Here is a 23,938-nt window from a genome sequence, read left to right as displayed (position 1 = left end):
TACAACGTGTAAAAGTTAAAGGTTATTTTAGAATCAAAACTAAATTGATACAATGTATAAATATTGATTATTAAAATTTTATTATGCTAATTTTATAAATAAAAAGTAATTAAATAGTATTTGGCTCAAGAAGATTCTAAAATAATTATATCATAAGCCTAATCGCATAAAATGTTATCACATTGCAATATTTTTTGTTGATGTGTATTTTTAAAAATCATTAAGTTTAAGAAAAATATTCTTAATAACATAGAATATAAAATAAAACAAAATTTGATTGCAAAAATAAATATAATTATAGGAGTTACAACGTCATCAAAAATATTTATACCTATGCTACTGATTAAGCGGTCAGGGTAGGTTTTGCCTGGATAGGGGTGGAACATGCAGCTGGATTTTGTTTGCCACTAACTTTAGGCTTTACATTCGAACATTGTGATACTGAAGGTCCATTCGGTCCACTGTGCGTAATTTCAATGTCTGCAAGTTCCACATTTTCACAAGGCAAAGTATCACTACAAATAATCTTGACAGCTTCTGGACGCGTAGAAGTGCCGTGAATGTTTTTGAAGCTAATGTAGCTTAGTTTAACTTTTGATTCTTCCTGCATCAACAAAATAATGATTCAATGACCGATTAACTTTTTTTACTCTCTTACGATTTTGATAAATATGTACATACATTTATTTTGCATTTGTTCCATGGGCAATATTTTTGATCAATTATAATAGGAGAACTGACATTGGCCACGGTAATATCCTCAAAGTGAATGTTCGAACAAGTGCCAGGTTCAGCACCTGGCCAAGTTTTGATTCTAACACCGTTGGAAGTATTAGTCATGGTGCAGTTTTTTACTGTAACTCCATCAATGGGTTCTTCTTTTTTAAACAATCCGAGACTGCTAATACTGATAGCATGTCTTGGTCCACAAGTTACACCATTGATAACCAAATTTTTGGAACCACCCCTATTGAAACACAATCATCACCAGTTTTTATCTTCGAGTTAAGAACATTGACCCCATCTGATCTCCCAATGTGAATCCCATCTGTGTTTGGGCTTTCGTTAGGTGCAGATACGGTGAAACGTTCGAAAGTAATGTTTTTGCATCCTAGAACATTAGCATGGAACTAGTTGCTGTCTTTGGTAGTTATATCTTGTATCATTGCGTTGGTTAAAAAATCAAACCTTAGGTTCTGTTTAATTCCAGAACGAAACCAAAAATAATTATTACTTAATTCTATTTATAAAAACAAAAGTCATAACTTCTCAATAAGAAAATAACTTACAATAGGAAGTGAACCACAATAATCATGACCTTTGCAACCTTCCCTTTTATAAGCAGTGGTTCCTTGGCCATCGAAACCTCCTCCGCCAGACAATTTGAAATTTTCAATTCTATTGAAGGCAATCCATTTAGGATCCTTGAAAGCACCAGGGTCTGCCTGTAACACCCCTTACCCATATCCGACGCTGGAATACGGTACGAGGTATTACCAAATCATAATACATACCATTAAATAAAACCGAGACAAAAATATGGCATCCAATTAGATCATGAATCATTATAACATATGCCTTTAACAATATTAGCCAATTTCAATGGCTTTGTACAAAATAATCTGTCAAATACTATAACTAATATTTTGTACCTAGGCAATTATGGCACGTAACAAAATAACTAAGTCTACTATACATGCCACAATTCAAAATGTTTAGTTCTAATACCAAAAGTACTGATAGTGCGGGAAGGTCTTCAATGATCTCTAACTCCTGTGCTTGCTGGATGACACTATAAGACAGAAGAGTGAAAAGAAAGTAAGATTATAACTTAGTAAGTAAGTATATAAATAATAATTAAGGAATCTAATATGTTTACAAAATAACTCAAGTATATCTATTTTTAATTTCACTATTCACTCCAATTTGGTCAAGCTGTCTCTCCTGCGTCATGTTCACTGAATAAATCATAACTTGAGTTACAAAACTCAAAATTCAAATCCGTAAAATTTTCCTAAAACTAGACTCATATTAATTCTTTCTAAAATTGTTCTAGAATTTTTGGTTCAGCCAATTAGTACATTTTATTAGTTAAAGTTTCCCCTGTTATACAGCTCGACTAATCTGACCTTTGTTCACTACGAATTGATTTTCTCCTAGTACAAAAGTCACATAGCCATAAAATTTGTTTCCTTTAAATCTATACCAATTTTAGAAATGTAGGCATATAAACTATATTTCTCAATTATTTTTGAAAAATTTTTAATGATTTTTCAAAGTCAGAACAGGGGATCACGTAGTCATTCTGAACAAGCCCCACAAAAATATAAATATCTCAAAATATAGGATTTCTTTACTTGCTATGTTTCTTTTGCATGAAAATAGACTCATTAAGCTTTAATTTCATATCTCATTCAGCCCCTAATTAAATTCCTACTATTTTTGGTGATTTTTCAAATTCACATTAGTGCAACTGTCCAAAACAGTTTTATTGTTAATTCACTCTTTCACACTTTCTTTGTATTAACCTCCTTTTAACATGCATATTGTAATGGCCAATTTTTGGCCCAAGACAATAAACCTAAATAACAAGTAATAAAAGTTCAATTTATAGTCCATTTACAGATAACCCAATTACTAAACCCAACAAGCCCAAAAGTTTAGAAACCCTAGCCCAACTACCAAAAACACTTCAGCAACTCTAGCCTCCTTCAGCCTCAGCCGCCGCATGCCTCCTCTGCCACGTGCGCCACCACCATTCGGGGCACCAACCACTAGCCTCACACGCTCACGTCACCTGCAAAGTGATACCAGCACGCAAACAAAAGAAAATAACAAACAAAGAGACAAAAACGGTAGCAAGACAACAAGAAAGAAAACAACGCAGAAACGACAAAGAAATAAAAACAAACAGTTTACTATCCGGCTATAAAAATCAAAATATGGCCTTTTGTAATGGTTTACACACATTAAGCAATCACAATAGCAAAAAAAACAAAGAGGTTGATTTTATTTCCATTCTCGTTTTATGTTCTGAGTTCATTGATTCTTTTTTGTTATTTATTTTTATACGAAATAGACAAAAATAAAATAAGAAATGGGAACTTACCCGATTTACTCCGTGATCGCGCCAACGGAGCCTTCTTCTCTTTCGCCAGACTCGAGTCCAAAAAGGGGGGAGAGGAGTCTTCTTTTCTTAATATTTTCAAGGCTAAAAAGGGGGGCCTTTAGGCGTGTTTAAATAGGGGCTAAAGAGCCCATTATCGCACCTCCGACCACCGCTTATGGCGATCGGTGCGGTGGTGAATCGCACCCTCGGTGACCAAAGGAAAAGGTAGAGGGAGAGAGTAAAAAGAACTCTCTGTTTTTTTTAAAAAAAGGGGAATGCAGAAATGAAAAAAATTGGCCTTAATAAAAAAATGAAATGGCAGCATTGTTTTCAAGGCTAAAGTGGGTCATTTGCACTATGGGTCCTTCAGTTTTGCTACTCGTTTTCAATATCCCCCTTTGGTTCTTAATTTTGCACTTTAATTTAGCCCCATGGATTTTACGCTAGTCGCATTTTGGTCCTGCATGATTTAAAGCGCATAAGGGCTGGGATATTCTCCTAATAAGTCCCTCTTTCTCTGCATACGTTCCATTCAGACCCTCTTTCTTTTAAAATTCATCACTCTAGTTGTATTTTATTTTTAATTTAATCCCTAACCTACTAATATCAAACTATTTTGTATATTTTACTTATTTATTTTTTAGAAGAACATGTATTCTATTAAATAATTATATATATATTTTTTAGTTCTTAAAAAGGTACATTCTATGTATCATTTATTTAAAATTGAGTTATGGTATTCTTTTCAAATTGTTTTATTGTACATTATTCTAGGTTATGAATATACATTTTCTTAATTAGTCACTTTAAATGGTCTTATTACATATCATTTTTTTAATTATCTTGTATATTATTTATTTTATGTTTTTATTATATACCATGTATTTTAAAGTTTTACATATTTTAAATTTTTATATATCATGTAGTTAAAATTATTTTATATGTTATTTATTCAAAGTTTTATATATAGTTTATTTCAAATTGTTTTACTATTATTTACTTTAAGTTTGTCTATATTATTTATTTGAGATTTCTTTTATTTATTCATTTTGAATTATTCTTATACATTGTTTGAAACTATTATTTACTTGAAATTGCTCTATGTTATTTTATTTTATTTCATCTTTTGATTGTTAAGATTAGAATTTAAGTGACATATGTTATATGATTATTACCATTGTGTGTATTAGATTTAGTTTATGCGTATTTTCTTTATTGTCATTTACTTGTATAATATGGTATTCATGTTGTATTATTCCATGCTCTAGGCTATATTTTGTTTCATCTAGTCTAAGTCATATCATAAATTAAACCCCAATACATTTATCCAACAAATCGCTTTATTTTAACCTAAATAAATAATACACGTCTTTTAAATATTGTATTCGCTACTATTCAAAAATGAAATTTTCCAAATAAGGCAATGTTTTGCATTTTGAAATATCGAGAAATTGTGCCCTAACTTACAGGGTTTTGATTTTCTCGTTGTTTCTAAAATATCTAAATATCCTTTTCGAGTTTTAAAATACACGGGATTTCAATTTAAATTAAAGACGACCTTGCACTCAGGAATTCATGGTATTGTGTCCTAACTTACGGGATGTGATACTCCGATATCTCGGGATAAGGAAATCTTTAAGCAATCGTTTTGAGCTAATTCAAGAATTTTAAAGTCGATGTTAATAAAAAAGATCGTATTTCAAATCCATTCCCAATTTTTAATTTTTGACATTAAGACACTAACTAATCAATTCGGTACCAATTTTTGGGCGTGTCGAGGGTGCTAATCCTTCCCCACACGTAACAGACTCCCGAACTTGTTCTCTTGAATTTCGTAGACCAAAATGTCGTTTTAGTAAACTAAAATTGTTTTATTAAAACAAAGGTGATTCGATCACACCAAATAAAGATCGGTGGCGACTCCCATTTTAATTTTCACTTTCAAACAAAGTCGATTCCCATTTTTTCAAAAAAATGGTTTCGACACATATCACAATTCATTTTCACCACATTTCATACATCACAAGTATAGGTCCATGATTACAATGTCACCATAAAATCATCCCGTTGAACACTTCGGATCAATTCTCGATACTCAGTGGTTTCATCACATAGCTCCACCCATCATATTTCATATAGTTCGGCTCTCTTGTATACATGGTGAACACTTAGTACTACCTATGTGACCTAGCCAGTTTATCTCATAGCTCTCTTGTCTACATGGTGTCCTTCACTTGGAACCACACATGCGACCTAGCTACATTTTTCCTCTCCCATAGCTCTCTTGTCTACATGGTATACATCTCGTATCACACATGAGACCTAGCTACCATATAGTTCCTCGTACCTCACTTGTACACATGATGTGCACTCAGCACCATACATGTGACCTAGCTACGTACCATCTTTATTATCCAATCTTTTCGAAGGTTCAACCGTGATTTTTCTCTCTATTACTTATTTCCATTCTCCCAATAATCAATTATGGTTCAAAATCAGCTAAAATATATAAAATATGCTGAAATATAAAAACATAAATAAAGATAATGCATTATTTACATACAAACTTACCTCGGTGCAAAATATGGAAATTTTCCACTTTAGTCTAAAATCTTTTCCTTCCCCCGTTCGAGGTCGATTCCACGCCTTTCTTGATCTATAACAACACATTTAGCTCATTTAACACTTATACTATCTATTTCAATCCAAAAATCACATTATGGAAAAATTATGTTTTTGCTCCCTAACTTTTAGAAAATTAGAATTTTGCCCCTAGGCTCGAAAATTTAATTTCAGCCCGTATTCTTATGTTTTATGACATGCTGATCATTTTTCCCTTCTATGGCAACATCAAATTCTCACTCTAACACATAGTTATGAACAATAGGTATTTTTACCGATTAAGTCGTTTTGCTCGTTTTCGCTAAAAATCGTTTAGAAAAGATCGTTCTCCTAAATTCAAACATTCATATTCTACCATCAAACATCAAAATACATGCATATATTTCATGGGTAAATTTTTAAACACAAACCCTAACTCGAAATAATGGTAGAAATAGGTAAACCGAGCTACGAGGATTTCAAAAATGTAAAGAACATTAAAAATGGAGCTTGAATTCACTTACTATTGAGCTTGAAAGCTTGGAAAAAACCCTAGCTATGGTGGACCTACAAGGTTCGGCCAAGGAAGAAGATGGATGGACAAAATTTTGGCTTATTTTTCTCATTTTATTTCTTTTAATTACCAAATGACAAAAATACCCTTAAGGCCTTTCTTTAAAATTGTCCTATTCATGCCCATTTTTGTCCATATAAAGTATAATGGTCTAATTGCCATTTAAGGACCTCTACTTAAAACCCCCATTTTAATCGAGTACTTTATGAACTAGAATACACATTTTTCACCTATTTCAATTTAGTCCTAAACATCAAATTAAACACCTAGCCATAAAATTTTCAACCTCGGATTCGTGGTTTCGAAACCACTGTTCCGTTTTGGCCCTAAATTGGGCTGTTACAACTCTCCCCCCTTTAGGGATTTTCATCCCTGAAAATCTTACCGGTAAAGGGGTTTGGGTACTGTTTTCTCATGGCTTCCTCCGGTTCCCACGTAGCTTCTTCTACCCCATGTCTTTGCCATAACACTTCCACTAAAGCTATACTTTTCTTCCTCAACTGTTTCACTTCTCGAGCCAAAATCTTAATCGGTTCCTCATCATAGGTCAAGTCCGATTGAATCTCAATTTCTATTGGAGAAATCGCATGTAAAGGATCAGAACGATAACATCGAAACATTGATACATAAAACACGTTATGAATTCTTTCTAGCTCTGCCGATAAGGCCAACCAATATGCCACTAGTCCAATCCTTTCAATAATCTTGTACGACCTAATAAAACGCGGACTCAACTTGCCTTTTCGGCTAAATCTCAGAATCTTCTTCCATGGTGATACCTTCAAGAACATTTTATCACCCACCTGAAATTCAATCTCTTTTCTTTTTAAATCTGCATATGTCTTTTTTCGATCTGAAGCAGCATTCAAGCAATCACGGATTACTTTTACTTTCTCTTTGGTTTCTTTAACTAAATCAACTCCGTGAATCTATTTCTCACTAAGTTCAGTCCAATATAAAGGATTCCGACACTTGTGACCATACAAGGCTTCGTACGGTGCCATCTGTATACTCGACTGAAAACTATTATTGTAGGCAAATTCAACCAAAGGTAGATATTTCTTCCAACTGCCTTCAAATTCTAAAACACGGCATCTAAGCATATCCTTGAGTACTTGGATTATTCTTTCTGACTGACCATCTGATTGTGGATGAAATGCGGTACTAAAATTCAATTTTGTACCCAAAGCTTCTTGTAATTTTTTCCAAAATCTCGAGGTAAACCTCGGATCTTGTGACAGCCCTAAAGTGACCCTAGTCGGAAAGCGGTTTCGGGACCGCTAAACCGAGTCACCAAATTATTTGGATGTGATATTTATGGTCTAAAATATGTGAATATGAATGTGCAAAAATTTTAAGCTTTGATTTAGTAAATTGCATGTGAATTTAGTCAAAAGGACTTGTGTGACACTTTTGAAATGTGATAGGCTAATCTACAAGGATCTAATAGTGCATGTAGTCAAAAGGGAGGACTTGCATGTCAATTTTCCCCCTAACTAGTAGTGGCCGCCATGAGCATGAGGATGGACAAAATGTTATGGGGTGAAACATGTTGGAAACATGTTGTGTTAGTGGGTTATGGGAGAAAGAAAATAATAAAGGGTTTGTAATAAAGAATTGAATGGGAAGGGTGATGAGAAAAAAAAAAAAAGTTGTCTCATCCATGTTCTTTCCCCCTTTTAGCCGTGACTTGAGAAAGAAAGAAAAGAAGAAGTTGGTTCTTCTTGGCCGTGAATTGAAGGAGGAAGAAGAGGGAAGTTCGCCAAGGTGATTCTTGGGATTAAGGTATGTTAATGCTCTTTCATTGAAAATCTTTGTATATTTGGAGTGGTCATCAAGTATAGAAGCTAGCTCATGGCAAATGTTTTGTAAATTTATGAAGATGACATTCGGTCATGGATGGTTGTATTTTTTTGTTGTTTTTGATGCTTTAGTGTATTGAAGGTTGATTATAGATAAGTTGAGCTTGGTAAAAATTGAATAGATGTGGCTTAATTGCTTAATGACAATCGGCTATGTTGAAGTGAAAATGTTTTGCAAATTGGTTATGGACATTCGGTTAAGGGAGAGTATTTGTGTTAGAAATCAAGATTGGATAGTGAGTTAGGCATGTGATCTTTGTGTTCGATTATTGAATGGAAAACTAAAGGGATGAGGTTACATGTTGAGCTTGTATTCGAATAATACAAATGAATTGCTAATGTGAGATGTTATGTATTAATATGTGAATTAAGTGATAATTGATAATCAACTAAGTAGCTACATGGCATTTAGATATATATTATAGTAGCTGATTTTGGATTTGATTCTTATTGTGAATTAGTAGTTGATATGGAGATTAGACCGAATGAAATTTAAAATGTTAAAGAAATTATTTCGGCTAAGTGCTAACCTTGTTTATATTAGCCGAATGTGTAAATGTATACCATGAAGTGGTTTAGCTTAAAGTGAATCAAGGTTCTTGGAAGGTGAATTGCCGGGGATGGTTTAAGAAATGAATCTAATTTTGTTATGTATGTGATGACATTGCGAATGTAAATTGAGTTGTTAAATTGGTTGATTTAGTTCACGAGCTCAAGGAATCAATCTTGCATAGCGGAAAGGCGAATATAATTGAATAGCCATTTTGAAATTGATCAACAGTATCCGAGGTAAGTTCTCAAGTGTTTGAACTTTACTTTAGTATACTTAAAGATTGTATAAACTTAGTAGCGAGAAGGATGAATTTATATAGTTTAAGTGCCGAACTAGTCTTGACAGATTTGAGTTACTGCAGTGTTGTAACTTTGAAAATACACCAAAAATTGTAGAAGGCGAGTTCGAAGTTGAATAAAATATGAAAATGAAGCTTATTGAATCTAGTGTCTTATAAAAGAAACTATGTAAGCAAAGGAATTTCCTATAAAGGTATATTTAAAGTTTTGTGAGACAATGTCGGATTGACTCGAAATTCCCTGATTTGTTTTGGAAAATCATTATAATTTGTACAAAAATGGTTATAAGATAAGATTTATATGCTTAGACTCCTTAACGAGTCTAGTTTCAAATGGAATCAAATAGAACACATTATGAATTCTGTACAATGAAAAATCTGATTCGTAGTGAGGAGTGGTCAGATTAGTCAAACAGTGAAACAAGGGAAAACTTTAAGAAAAATCTGGTATTTATTGGCCACATCTAAAATTCTGAAAATTTTATGGATGAAAGATACATGAGTCTACATTCGGGGAAAATTAACGGCAATTGATTTTGAGTTTTGTAGCTCCAGTTATAAACAATTTAGTGACTGTTGCTCAGGAAAACTGCATGTAGTGAATATGTGATTTTGTTGTAAACTTTGATGAAACTATTTGAGTTGCTTATAAGCTATTGCTGAAATTGATGCACAAGAAAAATATGAAATATGTATGAGATGTATATATGTGATAAGGCCTAATGGCCGATGTGATGAATGTGAAAGTGTGTATATGTGTGATAAGGCCTAATGGCCGATGTGATGAATGTGAAAGTGTGTATATGTGTGATAAGGCCTAATGGCCGACGTGATGAATGTGAAAGTGTGTATATATGTGATAAGGCCTAATGGCCGACGTGATGAATGTGAAAGTGTGTATATATGTGATAAGGCCTAATGGCCGACGTGATGAATGTGAAAGTATATATATATATGTGGCAAAGCCGAATGGCTAATGTGAATGTTGAAACATGTGATTAAGTGTACATGAAACTTGGAAATATGTTCCGGGTGAGACCCGATGACTACGTGTGGAGATTATGTCCGGGTACGACCCGATGACTACGTGTGGAGATTATGTCCGGGTAAGACTTCGCAATAAGAATTGCTTATAAATATACGCAATGCGAAAGGTTAAACAGGTATGTACTCCAAGTTTATATGTGAGCTTGATTTGAACTAAATCATAAGGTAGTTATGTGATGCATACGAGAGCAATCCATGAGACTATTCCTATGAGTATGTGACATCGGATCGGTGTGAGAGGTTATGTGAAATCATACAATATATCTATGTCCCATGAGCTCACTTTGATGTGAAAGTTTATCGCCTATTGTATATGATGAGATGTGCATATTTGGTAAAGGGATGGTATGCCCAAGGAAGAGTGAGATAAAAATACGAATAACTATGTTATAATTTGATTGTTATCTGTTGACACTGCTTGAAACTTACTAAGCATTGAAATGCTTACTCCGTTTACTTTGTTTTCTCTGTTTTATAGATCTCATTTGGAAGCTACAGGCTCGGGATCGTCAAGAACTAGTCACACTATCACTATCCACTGTTTGGTACTGCTATGTTTTGGAATATCTTATGGCATGTATAGAATAGACTAGTAGTGAGAGGATATTTGGTCATGTACCCATGGATTTTGTGTAAATTTGGATAGCCATGCGAAAATGGCTTATATACGTTTTTAGCATAGTACTATAATCGTGTTGTATGTTGATCATTAAGAAGTATGGAAGTGTTTGGAAACGATTAGCCATTGGAATGGTTAATCATGATCATGATTTGTGCTGTGTATGCAAAAAGGACTAATGGAATCATGGAAACTATGAAATAGGTAAAGTCTACCTCAAAGGCGGATGCTGTCAGCTGCAGTGACGTGGATATGAAAACTCACTAAAAATAGTAGGAATGGAATTAAACAGTGAATAAATTATGTAAGTGAACCTTGACGAGTCTATTTTCATAGGAGAGTAACGAAACAATCATATGAATAGTATGTTAAGAGATATTTAAGTTTTAGTGAGACAGGGCCAGAACGGTTTCTGGAGTCCCTGTTCCGACTTTGGAAATTCATTGTAAATTAACCAGAGATAATTAGGTGCCATGCCATATATGTATAGATTCCTCTTTGAGTCTAGTTTCTATAGAAACAAATGGCATCAATATTGAAGCCCTGTACAGGGAGATATCCAATTCGTAATGCATGAAGGTCAGTGTAGTCGAACCCTGGAATAGGGGAGACTTTAACTAATAAACTGTACTAATTGGCTCGACCAAAAATTCTAGAAAAAAATCTGTAGATGGATATATGAGTCTAGTTTCAGGGAAAAATTACGAATCTGATTTTCGAGTTGTGGAACTCAAGTTATGACTTTTAAGGTGACAGTGACGCAGTTAGCCAGTCGTCTGGAAAATATTAAAATGGACTGTGAAAATGAATGGTTTAAGCCGTTAACCCCTCGTGTCCGACTCCGGCAGCGGTCTCGGGTACGGGGTGTTACAATTTTATTGGTATCAGAGCTACGGTTTAGTCGATTCTAGGACTAACGTAGCACGCGTGAGTCTATTTATACATGCCATAAAGTGATAAAACGATAGTGTGATGATTTTTGACTATTAAAATGTGGTTGTTGTATTGTAATGAATCTTGATCCCGATCGAGCTGTAGCAAGCTTCTGACTATGGGAATTTGCGATATAATTTCACTTAGATATGCCTAGATTATTGAGTTGATCAGGTACGTATCATGTACTCGTATTTGAATTTCAATTTGGATTGAATTAAGAGTATAAGTGATGCAATTTTGAAAGAGTGTTATGACTATAAATGTGATTTTTGTATATGGCTATGGAACTGGAAGTTGAATGGTCGATAAGTATGTTGTGTTGTATTCAAGTAATATAAATGATATACTAATGTGTATTGCTATATGTGTATATGTACATGTATAATGATGTATCCGGGCTAAGTTCCGAAGAGCATTCGTGCTAGTGATGTATCCGGACTAAGTTTCGAGGAGCATTCGTGCTAGTGATGTATCCGGACTAAGTTCCGAGGAGCATTCGTGCTAGTGATTTATCCGGACTAAGTTCCGAGGAGCATTCGTGCTAGTGATGTATCCGGACTAAGTTCCGAGGAGCATTCGTGCTAGTGATGTATCCGGACTAAGTTCCGAAGAGCATTCGTGCTAGTGATGTATCCGGGCTAGGTCCCGAAGAGCAATCGCGCTGGTGACGTGTATTCGGGCCTCCGTGCCTAGTAGGCTTCGTGCCGGTAAATTGAGCAAAGTTTAAGTGTTCATTATTATACGAATTCAAATTTATATGAGACGATATGTTTAAAAGTGTACATACGTGATGTTTATAGACTTGGGTAAGTCATTTCAATGAGTAATAACAAATGAATAAGAGCACTATGTGTGTGAATGATTAGAGGCACTGTGCGTGTGTAAATCCCTTTAACCGAGCACTATGAGTGCGAGATCGGTCAGTGGGCACTAAGTGTGTGAAGTGGAATTCATGTAAGACCTCGTGCAGGACGAAGGCATTGATTTGAGATAATGTGTAAGACCATGCCTGGGACATGGCGTCGGCTCGAGATGTGAGAATATGTAAGACCATATCTAGGATATGGCATTGTAAGAGCTATATGTGCTTGAATTAGTTGAGCCCTTGCAAGTAAGTATTCGCTCAGTTGATAAACGAGCTACCGGCCTTTGGCTAAGTTGATCTTTTGTGTATGAACATAAGGGTTGGTAAGGTGAAGTAAGTTCTTGAGTAATAGAGCTTAAATTATGATTTGATTAGATCATGTCTCAAGTAAATCGAAATCATGCTCTTTGTGTGTGAATATTGAACCGAAATGTGCAAGAGTGATAAGTGTATTGTATTTGAGTTTTGCTAATGAAAATGAAATACGAATGTGTCATAATTTAGTGTTAAATGTGCATGATTATTCGAATGGTGTCCGGGCTAAGTCCCGAAGGCTTTTGTGCTAAGTTACTAAATCCGGGCTAAGAAGAGGGGAAGTTCGGCCAAGGTGATTCTTGGGATTAAGGTATGTTAATGCTCTTTCATTGAAAATCTTTGTATATTTGGAGTGGTCATCAAGTATAGAAGCTAGCTCATGGCAAATGTTTTTGTAAATTTATGAAGATGACATTCGGTCATGGATGGTTGTACTTTTTTGTTATTTTTGATGCTTTAGTGTATTGAAGGTTGATTATAGATAAGTTGAGCTTGGTAAAAAATTGAATAGATGTGGCTTAATTGCTTAATGACAATCGGCTATGTTGAAGTGAAAATGTTTTGCAAATTGGTTATGGACATTCGGTTAAGGGAGAGTATTTGTGTTAGAAATCAAGATTGGATAGTGAGTTAGGCATGTGATCTTTGTGTTCGATTATTGAATGGAAAACTAAAGGGATGAGGTTACATGTTGAGCTTGTATTCTAATAATACAAATGAATTGCTAATGTGAGATGTTATGTATTAATATGTGAATTAAGTGATAATTGATAATCAACTAAGTAGCTACATGGCATTTAGATATATATTATAGTAGCTGATTTTGGATTTGATTCTTATTGTGAATTAGTAGTTGATATGGAGATTAGACCGAATGAAATTTAAAATGTTAAAGAAATTATTTCGGCTAAGTGCTAACCTTGTTTATATTAGCCGAATGTGTAAATGTATACCATGAAGTGGTTTAGCTTAAAGTGAATCAAGGTTCTTGGAAGGTGAATTGTCAGGGATGGTTTAAGAAATGAATCTAATTTTGTTATGTATGTGATGACATTGCCGAATGTAAATTGAGTTGTTAAATTGGTTGATTTAGTTCACGAGCTCAAGGAATCAATCTTGCATAGTGGGAAGGCGAATATAATTGAATAGCCATTTTGAAATTGATCAACAGTATCCGAGGTAAGTTTCAAGTGTTTGAACTTTACTTTAGTATACTTAAAGATTGTATAAACTTAGTAGCGAGAAGGATGAATTTATATAGTTTAAGTGCCGAACTAGTCTTGACAGATTTGAGTTACTGCAGTGTTGTAACTTTGAAAATACACCAAAAATTGTAGAAGGCGAGTTTGAAGTTGAATAAAATATGAAAATGAAGCTTATTGAATCTAGTGTCTTATAAAAGAAACTATGTAAGCAAAGGAATTTCCTATAAAGGTATATTTAAAGTTTTGTGAGACAATGTCGGATTGACTCGAAATTCCCTGATTTGTTTTGGAAAATCATTATAATTTGTACAAAAATGGTTATAAGATAAGATTTATATGCTTAGACTCCTTAACGAGTCTAGTTTCAAATGGAATCAAATAGAACACATTATGAATTCTGTACAATGAAAAATCTGATTCGTAGTGAGGAGTGGTCAGATTAGTCAAACAGTGAAACAGGGGAAAACTTTAAGAAAAATCTGGTATTGATTGGCCACACCTAAAATTCTGAAAATTTTATGGATGAAAGATACATGAGTCTACATTCGGGGAAAATTAACGGCAATTGATTTTGAGTTTTGTAGCTCCAGTTATAAACAATTTAGTGACTGTTGCTCAGGAAAACTGCATGTAGTGAATATGTGATTTTGTTGTAAACTTTGATGAAACTATTTGAGTTGCTTATAAGCTATTGCTGAAATTGATGCACAAGAAAAATATGAAATATGTATGAGATGTATATATGTGATAAGGCCTAATGGCCGATGTGATGAATGTGAAAGTGTGTATATGTGTGATAAGGCCTAATGGCCGACGTGATGAATGTGAAAGTGTGTATATATGTGATAAGGCCTAATGGTCGACGTGATGAATGTGAAAGTGTGTATATATGTGATAAGGCCTAATGGCCGACGTGATGAATGTGAAAGTGTATATATATATGTGGCAAAGCCGAATGGCTAATGTGAATGTTGAAACATGTGATTAAGTGTACATGAAACTTGAAATATGTTCCGGTGAGACCCGATGACTACGTGTGGAGATTATGTCCGGCACGACCCGATGACTACGATGTGGAGATTATGTCCGGGTAAGACTTGCAATAAGAATTGCTTATAAATATACGCAATGCGAAAGGTTAAACAGGTATGTACTCCAAGTTTATATGTGAGCTTGATTTGAACTAAATCATAAGGTAGTTATGTGATGCATACGAGAGCAATCCATGAGACTATTCCTATGAGTATGTGACATCGGATCAGTGTGAGAGGTTATGTGAAATCATACAATATATCTATGTCCCATGAGCTCACTTTGATGTGAAAGTTTATCTGCCTATTGTATATGATGAGATGAGCATATTTGATAAAGGGATGGTATGCCCGAAGGAAGAGTGAGATAAAAATACGAATAACTATGTTATAATTTGATTGTTATCTGTTGACACTGCTTGAAACTTACTAAGCATTGAAATGCTTACTCCGTTTACTTTGTTTTCTCTGTTTTATAGATCTCATTTGGAAGCTACAGGCTCGGGGATCGTCAGCAACTAGTCACACTATCACTATCCACTGTTTGGTACTGCTATGTTTTGGAATATCTTATGGCATGTATAGAATAGACTAGTAGTGAGAGGATATTTGGTCATGTACCCATGGATTTTGTGTAAATTTGGATAGCCATGCGAAAATGGCTTATATACGTTTTTAGCATAGTACTATAATCGTGTTGTATGTTGATCATTAAGAAGTATGGAAGTGTTTGGAAACGATTAGCCATTGGAATGGTTAATCATGATCATGATTTGTGCTGTGTATGCAAAAGGACTAATGGAATCATGGAAACTATGAAATAGGTAAAGTCTACCTCAAAGGCGGATGCTGTCAGCTGCAGTGACGTGGATATGAAAACTCACTAAAAATAGTAGGAATGGAATTAAACAGTGAATAAATTATGTAAGCGAACCTTGACGAGTCTATTTTCATAGGAGAGTAACGAAACGATCATATGAATAGTATGTTAAGAGATATTTAAGTTTTAGTGAGACAGGGCCAGAACGGTTTCTGGAGTCCCTGTTCCGACTTTGGAAATTCATTGTAAATTAACCAGAGATAATTAGGTGCCATTCCATATATGTATAGATTCCTCTTTGAGTCTAGTTTCTATAGAAAGAAATGGCATCAATATTGAAGCCCTGTACAGGGAGATATACAATTCGTAATGCATGAAGGTCAGTGTAGTCGAACCCTGGAATAGGGGAGATTTTAACTAATAAACTGTACTAATTTGCTTGACCAAAAATTCTAGAAAAAAATCTGTAGATGGATATATGAGTCTAGTTTCAGGGAAAAATTACGAATCTGATTTTCAAGTTGTGGAACTCAAGTTATGACTTTTAAGGTGACAGTGACGCAGTTAGCCAGTCGTCTGGAAAATATTAAAATGGACTGTGAAAATGAATGGTTTAAGCCGTTAACCCCTCGTGTCCGACTCCGGCAGCGGTCTCGGGTATGGGGTGTTACAGATCTCTATCTGATATTATAGACATAGGTACCCCGTGCAACCTCACAATTTCAACAATATATAATTCAGCTAATTTATCAAGTGAGTAATCAGTAAGTACCGATATAAAGTGAGCCGACTTTGTTAACCTATCAACCACTACCCAGACAACATTCTTCTTTTTAGGAGTTAAAGGCAAACCGGTTACAAAATCCATGGTAACCCTATCCCATTTCCACTCAGGTACCATCACCGGTTGGAGTAATCTTGAAGGCACTTGATGCTCAGGTTTTACTTGTTGACAGATCAAACACTTGGTTACAAATTCAGAAATGTCCCTTTTCATGCATGGCCACCAATATAAATTCTTTAAATCATTATACATTTTTGTGCTACCAGGGTGAACTGACAAACAACCACTGTGCGCCTTATGTAATATCTTCTGAATCAATTCATCATTTTTTGGTACACATATCCTGCCTCGAAACATCAAACAGTCATTTGGTCCAACTCGAAAATCTGAGTCGTAACCCGATTCGCACTGAGTTCTCTTGGTTCGCAACTCACTATCATTCTTTTAAGCATCACAAATTAGCTGGAGAAATAACGGTTTAGCCTTCATCTCTGCCAAGATTGACCCATCATTAGACAATGCTAACCTCGTATTCATGGCTCTTAAAGTAAAAAGAGATTTCCTGCTCAAGGCGTCAGTAACTATATTAACCTTCCCTGGATGATAATCAATCACTAGCTCATAATCTTTCAATAATTCAAGCCATCTCCGCTATCACAGATTCAAATCCTTTTGATTCATCAAGTAATTCAAACTTTTGTGATCAGTAAAAATTCGGCATTTTTCACAATACAAATAATGACGCCAGATCTTCGAGGCAAAGACAATAGCTGCCAATTCCAAATCATGTGTAGGATCATGCGGTTTTAACTGTCTCGAGGCATAAGCTACCACTTTACCCTCTTGCATCAACACACATCCAAGGCCTGTCAATGATGCATCATTATAAATTACGAACTCCTTCCTCGGCTCGGGCTGTACTAAAATCGGTGCTTCAGTCAATCGTGCTTTCAGCTTTTCAAAACTCTGCTGACATTTATCAGTCCATTCAAACTTAACATTCTTTTGCAGCAACTTAGTCATAGGAGAGGCAATCATCGAAAATCCCTCGACAAAATGTCTATAATACCCGGCCAAGCCTAAAAAGCTTCTAACCTTGGATACATTCTTTAGCGATTTCCAATCAACGATGGAGGAAATTTTGCTCGGATCCACCCGGATACCATCACCTGAGACTATATGTCCCAAAAATCTGACTTCACGAAGCTAGAACTCACTTTTGCTAAACTTAGCAAACAGTTTCTTTTCTCTTAAGATCTGTAATATGGTTCTCAAGTGTCCGGCGTGCTCAGACTCATCCCGAGAATAAATTAGGATGTCATCTATGAACACTACCACAAACTTATCCAAATATGGTTGAAAGATTCAGTTCATCAAGTCCATGAATATAGCTGGAGCATTAGTTAAGCCGAAAGGCATCACAAGGAACTCATAATGTCCATACCTTGTCCTAAAGGCAGTTTTCAGCACATCTGACTCTTTAACTCTTAATTGGTAGTATTCGGATCTCAAATCGATCTTTGAAAACACTATTCCCCCTTCAACTGGTCGAATAAATCGTCAATCCTCGGTAATGGGTACTTGTTCTTTATAGTCACCTTATTTAGTTGAAGGTAATCAATGAAAAGCCTCATTGAGCCATCTTTCTTCTTTATGAACAATACAAGAGCACACCAAGGAGAAAAACTCGGTCTCAAAAATCCCTTGTCTGTTAACTCATACAACTAAGCCTTCAATTCTTTTAATTCAGTCAGAGCGATTCTATATGGAGCAATCGAGATCGGTGCAGTCCCCGGTAACAAATCAATGGCAAACTCTATCTCTTAGTTCGGAGGCAACCCAAGCAATTCCTCTGGAAATACATCTGGAAATTCACAGACTATCGGTACTAATTCAAGCTTCATTTCAGACATCTCAGTATTCATTACATAGGCAAGATAAGCTTCACACCTTTTCCTTGTGTATTTCTGTGTAGACATGTGCGAAATCACCATAGGCAATTTATTTGATTCATCTGTTTCAACCCACAGAATTTCACCATTTTCACATTTCAACTCTAGTGTTTTCTGTTTACAATTTACCTTGGCATCATACAATGTCAACCAGTCCATTCCCAAGATAACGTCAAACTCATCAAATGGTAACAGCATCAGATTAGCCGGAAAACAGTGACCTTGAATCATTAATGGGCAATTCTTGCAAACCTTATCAACTAGCACATATTGGCCTAAGGGGTTCGACACTTTAATCGTAAACTCAGTAAACTCAATAGGAAACTTCTTATTTGACACTAAATTCATACAAATATAGGAATGAGTAGACCCAGGATCAATCAATGCAATAACAATAGTATCATAGAGAAAAAATGTACCAGTAATCACATCGGGAGATGATGCATCCTCTCGGGCACGTATGGTATAAGCTCTAGCAGGCGCTCTAGCTTCTGATCTTGCCGCTGAATCTTTCATCACAGTTTTACTGCTAGCCCCACTTCCAGTGTTTCTCGGTGGTCTACCTCTGCTGGCGGTAGTACTCTGTCTAACACCCTGAAATTTTTCTTCTTTAACTTTCTCCGGATAGTCTCTGATAAAATGCTCGTGAGAACCACACCTGAAACAAGCTCGCTCATTTCCCCAACACTCACCAAAAAGTTGCCTGCCACATTGCTGACATTGGGCCTTTTTAGACCGCACATTACCCATACTTGCCACTGAAGTAGCTTGAGCTTTAGACCCCGAATATGCCTTACCACGATCTCTGTGTGAATCCCCAGCTGAAACTGTCATTCGAGGGTTTGTCTCTTTGGACCTCTTTGATTGAGATTGAAATGACTTGCTTATCGGCCTCTTTCTGGCATCTTGGGCCTCAATAGCAACTTTTCTTCTTTCCTTGTTCAATTCTTCGACTTTAAGATCTCGGTCAACCAATACTACAAATTCCTTCAGCTCTAGAATTCCCACAAGCACTTTAATATCCTCATCAAGGCCATCCTCAAATCTTTTGCACATAATAGCCTCGGTGGACACACATTCCTAGGAATACTTGCTGAGTCTAACAAATTCGCATTCATACTCTGCCACAGACATCTTGCCCTGCTTCAATTCAAGGAGCTCCTTCTGTTTTTGATCAATAAATCGCTGACTTATGTATTTCTTTCTGAATTCTTCCTGGAAGAAATCCCAAGTAACCCTTTCTTTTTGGAACCACTGCTACCAAAGTCTTCCACCAATGGTAAGTCGAATCTCTCAAAAGTGATACAGCACACTTTAAACACTCCTCGGGTGTACATGAGAGCTCATTAAATACACGGGTAGAATTTTCAAGCTAGAACTCTGCTTTCTCGGGATCATCATCGATCTTTGCTCTAAACTCTTTGGCCCCTTGTTTTCGAATCTTGTTTACCGGAGGCTTGTTTATTCTTACCAGATCTATGCCTTGAGCAGCTACAGGAACCGTATGAGGTATGATAGGGGGTGGACGAGGTTGAGCATTTGGGTTCGCTCGAATAAACTCAGTATACCAATTGTTCATCATTTGGAGAAAGGCATCCCGAGCCTCATCTCCCTGTCTCAATGTTTTAGGTCTACTTTCAACAGTCGCGGTCCCTTGCGCGGGAGCCGGCGCATTACTAGCAGCAGCATCAGCCGCAGTTCCATCGGGATCCATTACTATATTGAAACAAAACACAGCTTAGAATGATCAGGAGTCACCACACTATCACAGTATATTTATGGCATGTATAGCTAGACTTTTACACACACTATATTAGTTCGAGAACTGACTAAACCATAGCTCTGATACCACTAAATGTAACACCCCTTACCCGTATCCGACGCTGAAACAAGGTATGAGGTATTACCAAATCATAATACATACCATTAAATAAAACTGAGACAAAAATATGGCATCCAATTAGATCATGAATCATTATAACATATGCCTTTAACAATTTTAGCCAATTTCAATGGCTTTATACAAAATAATCTGTCAAATACTGTAACTAATATTTTATACCTAGGCAATTATGACACGTAACAAAATAACTAAGTCTACTATACATGCCATTATTCAAAATATTTAGTTCTAATACCAAAAGTATTGATAGTGCGGGCAGATCTTCAATGATCTCTAACTCCTATGCTTGTTGGATGACACTATATGACAGAAGAGAAAAAAAAAAGTAAGCTTATAACTTAGTAAGTAAGTATATAAATAATAATTAAAGAATCTAATATGTTTACAAAAAAAATCAAGTATATCTATTTTTAATTTCAATATTCACTCCAATTTGGTCAAGCTGTCTCTCCTGCATCATGTTCACTGAATAAATCATAACTTGAGTTACGAAACTCAAAATTCAAATCCGTAAAATTTTCCTAAAACTAGACTCATATTACTTCTTACTAAAATTGTTATAGAATATTTGGTTTAGCCAATTAGTACAGTTTATTAGTTGAAGTTTCCCCTATTATACAGCTCGACTGGTTTGACCTCTGTTCACTACGAATTGATTTTCTCCCAGTACAAAAGTCACATAGCCATAAAATTTGTTTCCTTTAAATCTAGACTAATTTTATGAATCTAGGCATATAAACTATATTTCTCAATTATTTTTGAAAATTTTTTAATGATTTTTCAAATTCAGAACAGGGGATCACGTAGTCATTCTAAACAAGCCTCACAAAAATATAAATATCTCAAAATATAGGATTTCTTTACTTGCTCTGTTTCTTTTGCATGAAAATAGGCTCATTAAGATTTAAGTTCATATCTTATTCAGCTCCTAATTAAATTCCTACTATTTTTGGTGATTTTTCAAATTCACATTACTGCAACTGTCCAAAACAGTTTTATTGCTAATTCACTCTTTCACACTTTCTCTGTATTAACCTCCTTTTAACATGCATATCACAATTCATTTTTACCACATTTCATACATCACAAGTATACGTCCATGATTACAATGTCACCACAAAATCATCCCGTTGAACACTTCGGATCAATTCCCGATACTTGGTGGTTTCAGCACATAAATCCACCCATCATATTTCATATAGTTCGGCTCTCTTGTACACATGGTGAACACTTAGTACTACCTTAGTACTACCCATGTGACCTAGCCAGTTTATCTCATAGCTCTCTTGTCTACATGGTGTCCTTCACTTGGAACCACACATGCGACCTAGCTACATTTATCCTCTCCCGTAGCTCTCTTGTCTACATGGTATACATCTCGTATCACACATGAGACCTAGCTACCATATAGTACCTCATACCTCTCTTGTACACATGATGTGCACTCAGCACCATACATGTGACGTAGCTACGTACAATCTTTATTATCCAATCTTTCTGAAGGTTCAACCGCGATTTTTCTCTCTATTACTTATTTCCATTCTTCCAATAATCAATTATGGCCAAGGAAAAAGATGGATGGACAAAATTTTGGCTTATTTTTCCCATTTTATTTCTTTTAATTACCAAATGACAAAAATACCCTTAAGGCTTTTCTTTAAAATTTTGTCCTATTCTTGCCCATTTTTGTCCATATAAAGTATAATGGTCTAATTGCCATTTAAGAACCACTACTTAAAGCCCCCATTTCAATCAAGTACTTTATGAACTAGAACACACATTTTTCACCTATTTCAATTTAGTCCTAAACATCAAATTAAACACCTAGCCATAAAATTTTCAACCTTAAATTTGTGGTTTCGAAACGACTGTTCCGTTTTGGCCCTAAATCAGGCTGTTACACTGCTGGAGCCTTCATAGTGCCTTCAACTTGAAGCTCAATAGGAGCCTTGCAAGGAGCATCTAAGGTAGTTGTACTTAAAAAATATATCCCTTTAGGAATCACAATTTTTGACGGGGATGTCGAGGCACATGCTTCTTTCCAAGCATCCAACAATTGCTAAAACCAAATAAAAAATAAAAAAGATACATATAAAGATAAGAGATTTGGAAAATAGTTATGCATACTTTTATCTACTGACTATAAAGTTATATGATATTTTGCTTACCTTACTCAAATATGTTTTCTCGTCTGCCTTTGCACCAAACTTTGCAACAACATCAATAACACCACCACCTCCTCCTCCTTGACCTTCAACAGATGATATGGATAGAAGTACCAGTATCAACATGGATGAAACAAAATTAAATTGAATAGCCATACTTTAATTTTTTTTACTTCAAAGAGAGAATGATTTCTGTCTTTTATTTTGTTTCAAACCATCTTATATAGATAGAGTAAGGCCAAATTATAACCAACTAAACATTTTCTATTTTAATTAGCGTGGTTAAATAATATGACCAAGTTTTACTTACTATAATTAGCACTTCTATTTTCTTTTTGGAAGGAATTAACTCGTTAATTTGACAACAAACTTGATATAGTAAAATTAATTAACTAACACGTGAATTAATATAACTATTTAAGGTTTCTCTATATAAATGAAAATGATGAATAAAATTGTCGACTTAGCTCGATTGGCATCGACCTTGTTGCACATGCAGGAGACTATGGGTTCGAGCATGTTGAAGGGCATTAATGCTCTCCTATATTAAGAGTTGGGGAGGAGTTATGAGTAGTTCTAGGCATTGTATAAAAAAATGATGAATAAAATTATCCATTATTAATTTCCTTTCTATATTATATTAATAATTTATTATATGGTTAGATATAGATAATTAAATATGTATGTTTAATAATATTGAAAATTATAATATTTTATTAATTTTAAATATTTTTAAAAATAAAATTTATTAATAATATAATAATATTAGGCTTGACTTAAGTTAATTTTTATATAAAAATAAAATCACCCATAAAGGTTAAGTCATTCTAGAGGGAAAAAAAAGGGCTTATTTTTCGTTGACTTGTAAGTTATTTTCCATTGACCAAACTGTTTTCCATGAAACAAACACAGGAAAATGTAGAAAATATTTTTCGGACACCATTTTCAATGAAACAAACTGAGCCTGCCTTGACTGAGTTGGTATCATAAGCCAAGGGGAACCAACTCTGTTGGGTAGATTACTTGAATTCAAAGTCTCATTGCAATTTCATATAATTATTTCATGTATCAGCAATGATATACAAGTGTAGTTATAATGCTACTAAGTATCTTTGTTTTTTGTTTTGTAAAGAATAAACATAATATGCAAGTATGCTTTTATTTTATTTCAATTTAATGGTAAGGTTTTTTTAAATAGTATCTATTGAATGAAAAATAAATTACAAGTGAGGATGAAGTTTCGAATAAATGTACAAAATAAGATGTAAATACAAAATGAATTACAAAAGAAAATCATAC

The 23,938-nt window shown here is 34.9% G+C and overlaps 1 pseudogene; it reads right to left on the bottom strand.

Annotated features, from left to right (window-relative positions):
* Positions 1-343: 343 nt before the first annotated feature.
* Positions 344-22,830, bottom strand: LOC108466136 (polygalacturonase-like; annotated as a pseudogene).
* Between the last annotated feature and the right edge of the window lie 1,108 nt (positions 22,831-23,938).

Source organism: Gossypium arboreum, chromosome 2, assembly GCF_025698485.1.
Source record: "Gossypium arboreum isolate Shixiya-1 chromosome 2, ASM2569848v2, whole genome shotgun sequence".
Taxonomy (NCBI): domain Eukaryota; kingdom Viridiplantae; phylum Streptophyta; class Magnoliopsida; order Malvales; family Malvaceae; genus Gossypium; species Gossypium arboreum.
The sequence above is the reverse complement of the archived record's forward strand: the minus strand, read 5'-3'. Positions and strand labels throughout refer to the sequence as shown.